The sequence below is a fragment of the Anguilla anguilla genome, chromosome 1, assembly GCF_013347855.1.
Source record: "Anguilla anguilla isolate fAngAng1 chromosome 1, fAngAng1.pri, whole genome shotgun sequence".
Lineage (NCBI taxonomy): Eukaryota > Metazoa > Chordata > Actinopteri > Anguilliformes > Anguillidae > Anguilla > Anguilla anguilla.
Window position 1 is genome coordinate 3,875,173 of NC_049201.1, and position 8,420 is coordinate 3,883,592.

At 48.4% G+C, this 8,420-nt stretch overlaps 1 protein-coding gene across 1 annotated transcript in view; it reads left to right on the forward strand.

The window, feature by feature from the left end:
- Positions 1–5,170: 5,170 nt before the first annotated feature.
- Positions 5,171–8,420, forward strand: part of si:ch211-107n13.1 (uncharacterized protein LOC798535 homolog) — a 24,566-nt gene continuing 21,316 nt past the window's right edge. Inside the window, 1 exon segment of the mRNA XM_035406975.1 lies at positions 5,171–5,384. The gene's annotated coding sequence lies outside the window, so the exon portion shown is untranslated.

Genomic DNA, 8,420 nt, shown 5'->3' on the forward strand with positions numbered 1-8,420 from the left:
CAAGCGTTAAACATAACAACGTGAAGGCATGGCGTTCCTCGCCAGACGCAAACTCCAAACAAAGAGAGGTGAACGTGGCGGGGGGATCGGTGTGAGGATGGTTTTGGGGGGGGGGGGGGGGGGGTCAGGGTGGGTCAGGGAGGGAGGGAGTTTGGGGGGGGGGGGGGGGGGGCGGTGGTGGGAGAGGTAAAAAACTGCAAGATAACGGAGACAGAGTGGAGTCGCAGGCCGAGCTGTGGGACCAGGCCTGCCCTGCCCTGCCCTGCCCTGCTCTGTGTAAACACCATATGTTCCAGAGTGGGACCCGGAGGCAAACGTTCCCTTTCCCAAACCGTTCCGAAGTCATGTGATCGCTGCGGTGTGTTCCGGAATGTTCCGCGTGTTCAGCTGAGAGCGCCTGTTTGATGTTTGAAGTTTTTTTTTTTAACCAGCAAAACTAACCCAAAACAACATAAACATATATATGTGTACATATATATATATATATATATATATATATATATATATATATATATAGAATATGAATACATATATATGGTTACAAGCCTCCCTTTAATTGGAAAACATGCCAGAAATAGGATGTTCTCTGATTTTCAGTACCGCAGGTTTTCGGTCACTGAAGTGACGATATTTTTGGGTGAGAGTTTTTCTACACACACCCCCCCAACAACCCCCCCAACCCCACCAGGAAAAATTGCCCCACTGCCAAGCACCACATCCCCGCCCACAGCGATTGTCTGGGCAGAGAGGAAAGGCATGGCGAAACGCAGGAAGTGACCTGGATGTGAGGTCATGTTTCCTTCGCTCAGAAGCGAGTTGCCGCCCCCCCATTGGCGTTGGGCGGGTGGGACCGGCGGTAAGCGGTAACCTGGTTTCTGGGCCCGACGTCCCGGTGCTGACAGGGTCCCGGCGGTCCACCTCGTCCAGCCCTGACCTCGAATCCGGTCGGGTCGGTCCCGTACCCGTAGGTATGACGAATTCCAGGGGGCGCTGAGGTGAAGTGCTGGGGCAGTGCCTCGCCCACTGAAATTAAGGCGGGACTTTTTTTTTGCAAAGACTCATTAACAAAAGTGCATGTCTGTCATGCCCCCCCCCCCCACTCTAATAGGCACCACATGGCTAATGAGCGGCCAATAAAAGCAGGAGATTCGGGCAAATGGCAGCACCACAGACAGACCAGGAAGCTGCCTCGTTACTGCCTGAAGAGCTGACATCAATCAGTCACTCGCTCATCAATGACAAACTCAAATCAACTTTAAGACGGGAAGGAATTCTGGGAGGGTGGACGATGTGGGGGAGATATTTTGAGATGTCGTAAGAGACACTGCAAGATCGCCTGACAAAAGGGACGTGGACATCGTTCATGGTCTCATAGGTGGGGTGTGAATCTGTAAACCTCTTTTTTCGTTCCGTCCTTCAATGTGGATTTTTTATTATTTTTCAGTTTTCTGAAGCTACTCTGCTCCATCATTTGCGAAAAGCTTGAGTGCTTCACTCGAGAATTTAAAAAAAAGATCAGGCGCTGAATTTTTCATAAAGGGAGATGGATTTTATAGTTTGTGGAAAAGCTTGCAAAAAAGTGTGTTGTATTCCCCAGAGCGCGAAAGGAGAGATTTCCCAGAAACACGGCAGACTGGGGGGGCTGTACTGTACGAGGGGTCATTCAGGGGAAAACGCATCGGTGCTGGGGGACCGGGATCAGGATGCAGGCCTGGGTCTCCAACCACCATGAGCACCAAGCCAGCGTATAATAAAAACACTGTAATAATAATAATAATAATAATAATAATAAACATCATCATCATCATTGTCATTTTCATCATCATCAAAATTCGGGCACTGGGCTGCCAGGTGAGTTTCTAAAGCCCTCGTCACAGTGCCACACCTGATCTCAAACACACCGAGAATCTACGCATGTCTCTGTTACACAACCTGGCAGCCCATTCCAGGCCTTAACTGTCCACAGTATGAAATCAGGCTTCATGGTGTCTGTAAGGAACAATCCCATTTCCAACTATCCCCTTGTTAAACTGACACAACTCAACTTGAAATCCAGCCTGCAGCCTGCTTTATTAAATCCTAACCAACACGTTTAGGAGATTAAATGAATTAAAACGTGCAAAGGAAACTCCTCCGGGTCTGGCCTCAGTAAAAGGAAGGAAGACATCGCAAGCAGCCACTCCCCACCCCCACCCCCCCACCCCCACCTTGTGATGAAGACGAGCCAATTACCCTGTCTGAGAATGTTCCCCGCTATCGAAAGACGTGCTGCGTGGAGAGCAGGGGCGGGCGGGGTGATGAGTTCTGGAGAGAGGCGATAAAGTCGGAATCCCCGGCAAGGGGGGGGGGGGTGCACTCGGCCTCTCCCATTGGCCCAGGAACAACGGCTTCCTCACGGATGGTCCGCTCACCAGACGGATGGACGGACAGATGGACGGCAGTCCTCACCTCTGTCCCAGTGAAGCCCCACCTATCTGAGAAAACACCAGCGCAGAGGCCAGACTTCCTGTTCCACTGTATTTAAAACAAAGCACTGCGCTACCTCCACGTGAGGGCACACACATGTGTGCACTGTCTGTCCGTTGTGTAATGCCTGTGTGGGAGCGTGTGTGTGCAGCAGTATGTGGGTGTAATGTGAGTGTGTGTGTGTGTGTGTGTGTGCGTATGTGTGTGCGTATGCGTCTGTAGGCTGGCACAGAGAGTTGAAGGGAGGAAGAATGAGAAACAGGTGTGTGGAATGTGTGGCTCACCTCTCCCCCACTACACCCGTTGCCCCCCCCCCCCCCCCCCCCATCTCCAGCACCGTCCGTACAGAGAGGAGAGGCGGGAAAAAATAGGAGAAGGAAAAAGAGGAGAGAGCAAAGAGAGGGGGAGGGAAAAAAAACGTCCCCGAAAAAGAGAAGATTTAAGACACACTTCACGGCCCGGCCCCATCTGCAGCCTGTCTTCCCCCCAGTCGTTCCCCCCGGTCGTTTCTCCCTTTCCCAGCTCTAACCACAACAAACGCCGACCTGCCGACTCCGTCCGCACCTCCTCCTGTAAACCAGAGCCTGAGACACGGCCTCAGCTTTCACCTCCGCGTCAATACAGCAGCCTGGGCTCCGCTACGCACTGGGAGGAAAACCAGAGCAGGAACGTAGACGCAAGAGGGAGGACTTATGGTTTGTATTTAGTGAGCTAGCTAAATGTTTTGAGTATTCTCCAGATCCCCTCACCCTACAGAGCAGTTGACTTGATTTAAGTCAGCGATTGGCTGAGCAGGCCACACATCTACTTTCTGAGGCCTAGACTGACTGAGGATTGAATGGAACCCACAGAAGCCTGCAGATACCACAGCCCTCCAGGACTTTGACTTCCCTACATTACCTTAGACCTGAATTCCTCTGCAGGTACCCTGTTCTGTGTTGAATCTGATAACACACGCCTGCCTAATGAAAGAAAACTATCAAGATCGAAACCATATAAGTTATGTAAAAGTAGGAAAACGGTTGGCGTTTGGGTCTCGATCCCACAGATGTGGCCATTGATGCAGCAGCGAAGCAGCCACCAATGCAACGAGCGACGCAGCCACCGGTGTGTATGTCAGGCGCCAGCCGGCAGTGGAGCCAGTCACGATGGCCGCCGTCTGCAGGAGGCTCGCCGCCATTAAACCTGCATCTGTGGCCAGCTCTCAAAGCAAAGGGCAAACAACAACAACAGCGGACATGCTTTCTGTTAACATCAGGGGATCCCAAGCTTTTCTGTGCCAAGGCCCTCTTTAAAATGGCCGCCACCCCCCCGCCCCTTTACTGAGAACACTCCCCAACCCCTACCCACCCCAACCCACACCAAATAAAACAGTTAAGTGTTCTCTGTCACAACCTTACACAACACCCACAACAGGCTGTTGAGGCTGTTTGAAATAAACTGCATGGGAAACTGCCCCCAAACAGGAAGTCAGATGCTAAGGAAGTTTATCATACGCACGCGTCTGGGTCTCCTTCACAGACATCATGGGGGAGGTGGGGGTACCCCAGATGCAGTATCTCTTCACTTCTCCATCACCCCCCCCCCCACCCCCCAACGCCCCCCCCCCCCAGATTTTGCAGTCACAGAATTTCCTCTGGGCTTGTTTGCCTGGCTTCTCGAAACATTTGAGTCACTCCAAGAATGTGATACGGATCGCTTCATAGTTATTTTTTTGTTATTTTTTCTTTTCGGGAAAAATAGTAATGATAATATTAAGAACAAAAGAGTGACTGGTTGGAAAATTCCTCTTTTGTGTCATTTATCCCGCAAACAAAAGAGTTAATCTGCCCCAGACTTCAATGTGCAGGTCAATTCCAGGAAGATCACTCTTTGTGTTTCCCAGAGTTTAGAAAAAAAAGTTACTTTGCAGTATTTGCTTTTGAATGCCCCCTGGTTACAGTAAATCCAGAACTGGACAGACACTATGGGGGGGGGAAACAGTGTGTCCAAATGTTTTGCTCCTAAATATCTCTTCATTTCCCAGCATGAAAATAATCATACGGGATGCATCATTTTTTGGATTTGACTTTGAAATTCTTTTGGCTTCCCTATAGTGCAAATTCTGTGTAGCTACCTGTTTTCCACAAGCACAGATCAGTATAGTATTGTACATAGTAATATAATATTCCATTGTTTTTATAATCCAACTCAAAGTTATGGCAGTAGCAAGCTGTATTTTTTTTAATTTCACCCATAAAAATAACTACCTAGCTAACAGTCTGTGCATCGGATCGGCAGCGGACAACTGTAGATAATATAAAATAAACGGGATGCTACCACAGTAGGTGACAACAACTCTATTCACATATCGGGAAGATTTGGGCAAAAGTGGGTGAATAACAGTACTGTATTGGGCAGCACGTGATGCGGGGGAGTGGGCACCAAAATAAACTGTACCAAACTGCGTAGAGGAGAACCTCGTCGCCTCTCATCTCCCCCCCCCTCGACCTAAATCTCCCAGCCCCCACCTCATTTAGGTGGAATGGGGAGAATCAGTTTACAGACGGCTATACCTGACCACCCCCTATTGTAGCGGAAGCCCTTGGGCTCCGCAGTTCCAACTTAACACTGACAGAACCCGCAAGGTTTTCGCAGTCAGCGCAGAGAGAGATAGAGAGAGAGATAGAGAGAGAGAGAGAGAGAGAGAGAGAGAGAGAGAGAGAGAGCGCACTCCGCTAGTTGCTGTATTCTAGTGGAAGCGCACGCTTCCTGCGGTCGCCCAATCAGTCCTCGTTGTAGCGCTCGCGACTGCAGAGGCACTTCACACACGTCGGCGTCGCGATTTTGCACATCGGCGGTGATAAGAGCTCGAGCCGCGACTTGAGGAGTCAAGCGGTCTGCCGGCACGTGTGTCAAAAGGTGCTTAAAAACAAGAGGTAAGAGTATTTCGTGCATTTTAATGGAAAGCTCGTATGGAATTATCTGGAGTAACCCCTCTGACATTTGCGCTGTGATCATTTCATATCATGAGCGTGATAATCAGTTTGATTAATTTTGCATTTACAGCTGATGCGCGTACTGCCGCTGTTACAACGCGTGATACGTGTAAACTGCTTTTGACGTCCTCATTGCATTGCAAATGTGGGTTAATTTGCTGAACCCGATGTCCCCTGGTGTCTTTTGCGGTTCCTTTGAAAGTGAGCTGACTTTTACTAACGTCATATTACGTCCATAACTGCGTTTGTTGTCCTATAATAAATCGTTTGCTTGATGCCTTACTTTAAGCAATCAAATGATTCTGACTGCCAGCTCACTCTGAGCTCTACTTCGAGTTAGTCCAGTACGTGACCTATATCAATACAGTTATTAGTGTTGGCTATGTTGCTAGATCGCCTAGTGGTGACCAAAAAGACAAAAGTTTATTAAATGACAGATTCATAATAACAACAATGAATAAATAGCATGAATCCGTTTAGTTCGTTGGTTGAATGATGTAATATTTGGCAGTATTTGGCAGTAGTCTGTGTATTTAAAACGAATTACAGTGTTTTACTTTCCGTTGTATCTGACAATTACAGTCAGCTATGTTTACGGGCGTGTATGTGATGTTTAGCAACGGACAATTCTTTTGAAATGTCAAGACTGGAATACCTTCTCTGTGACTTACGATTGGGGTGAGCGAGGTGGACTGCGAAAGCGCAACGCCGTGTAAATAAAATGCTTGTGACAACTCGAATGTAATTAGTGAGTCATTGCGTTATTTGGATGTGGAAATTTAGCTAACGGGGCAACAGTGTCCCATTGAAACTCCTTTCGGCTCAGTCATGCTTTCTTTTCTTTTTTTCAGTGCAATAGTTGCGTAGGACCAGTGGAGTTATTCGACTCAGCTACATTTCCTCACCTTGTGTTTAAAGATACGCTGACTTTTCAGTGGCGCTCAGTGCGCGTCGTTATTTTTGGAGAGGCCGTGCACAAAATTAACATCTATTTTTAGGAAATGTGCGAAATTCAAGATGCGTAGCCTATATATATATATAGGCCTACTCGTAGATATGATTTCATAGGAACTGCATAGTAAATTCATCCAAGTCATGTCGCTTCATGTGCATTTCCTTTCCGTTAAGGGATTTGCCGTGGGTAGTTTTTAGCCCGGCGTGTTTTAGTCGTTCCTGACTTTGACTTGTGCGATAATTAATCTTCTGACGTGTAAACCTATACGCGGGGCCCGATTCGATCCGACGTGTCCCATTCCCCGTGCTAACGGCGAGAAGACTTCCTGACAGACCCTGGAGTTTCGCGAGCTCGTGAGGTTTGTGTTCGGGGGTGCTTCCCCTCCCCCTTTCCTTGCCGCAATTGGCCACGAAAAACCGTTGATTGAACAAGATCTGTTTGCTACCTGGGGCCAGAGGGTTATGCCGCGACGAGGCCAGGGTTGTGTAAACATTTACATGTGCTTCAATGAATGGTCCCGGGCCAGGAAGAAAGTAAGAACCGGCTTAATTTCACATAAAGAAGATTAAAGGGAACTTAATTTAAGAAATTAAAGTACCAATTTAAATGCAACTGTCCTGTAATTGGCCGAAATTTGAGACGGTGGTTCGCTAATCTAACGTCTGCTACGGCTCCTTCCTTTCTATACACACATCCAGGCGTATACTTTATTTGTGTAGCCTCAACATAGATTCCACCAATCATTTGTCAGGTGGCACAGGTGACATATAAAGTTAAATTTACTCGGTGAGAGAGAACATTTGATTCCCCCTTTGGACTCACATAAACTCATACTTGAGGGAAGTCAGCACACTGTGATTGGGGCCTCAAACTGGAGTCTCGTTGTTGAAACAGCAGAGCAAGTCCCTCTGCTGTTTCATCAACGAGACTCCGGGGGGGGGGGGGGGGGGGACATCAAAACACAGAAAAGAAAAGGTTTAACTGAGCTGTATGTGAAGGTGCTCAAAGGTGACCTTCAGGGAACCCCTAGCTGCCTGCTGACCAAAACAATCCCGCTCAGTGAACAGTAATGTGAGTTTTGTTCCCCAGAAATCGGCAGAATTATATTTCAGGGATCTCTGAGACAGAATACACTGAAAATATATTGAAATAAAATATATTGTCAAGATAATATATAATGATATATGTATATTAATCACAGCTATTTCCAGATATTGCAATGTATTAAAAAGAGAGTTCATAATATTAAAAGTCATTATATTTTCAAAAAAAAAAGTTGACATTTCACATATTTACAATATATGTTGCAGTATATTCTGTTTCTGTGAAGGGTATCTCAATGCTCACGGAGCGAGGTCACCTCCAACACCAAACCCCCCCCCCCGCCCCCCCACAGCACACAAGGCACACTGTGGACGCGTGCAGCGCGCGAGCTGATCGCTGGGCGCTGGAGGAACGGGCCTGCCTTGCCGTGGAGCCTGTAGCGCGTGCTGCTCGCGACCAGCCTAAACATCCCCGGGGGACTAGACCAAACTTACGGGCGCTCCTCCTCGCCCTGCCGACCGCATGCGGGACCGTCTCCGCTGTCTCCTGCGCCCTGTGTTTATAGTTTTTTGTTTTTTTTGGGGGGAAATACGAGTTCTCCCTTTTTTTGGTGAAAGCCGCGGTGCTTCCCTGGTGCAGGGTTTTCACGGGGGAACGGGAAGATTCGTCAGGGGGTTCGTGATCAGCGGAAGGCTTCGGGGGTTTTTTTTTCCGCGGTTTTGATCGAATCCCGCGGGCGATTCAGGCGAGGTGGTTGGCGGCTGATGATGCTGATTGGCTGTAATGTATGTGTGTGTGTGTGTGGGGGGGGGGGGGGGGGGGGGGGGGTAGGGTTAGGGTTAGGGGGGGGAAGGGGGGGTTCTTTTTTCATATCTGGTAGATGATTCAGTTTGTTAAGACATGACATACGTTCCCCTCCTCCCCCCCCCGAAACCATGATTAGTGCGATTTGGTTTTGGTTTTGGTTTTTAGAATGA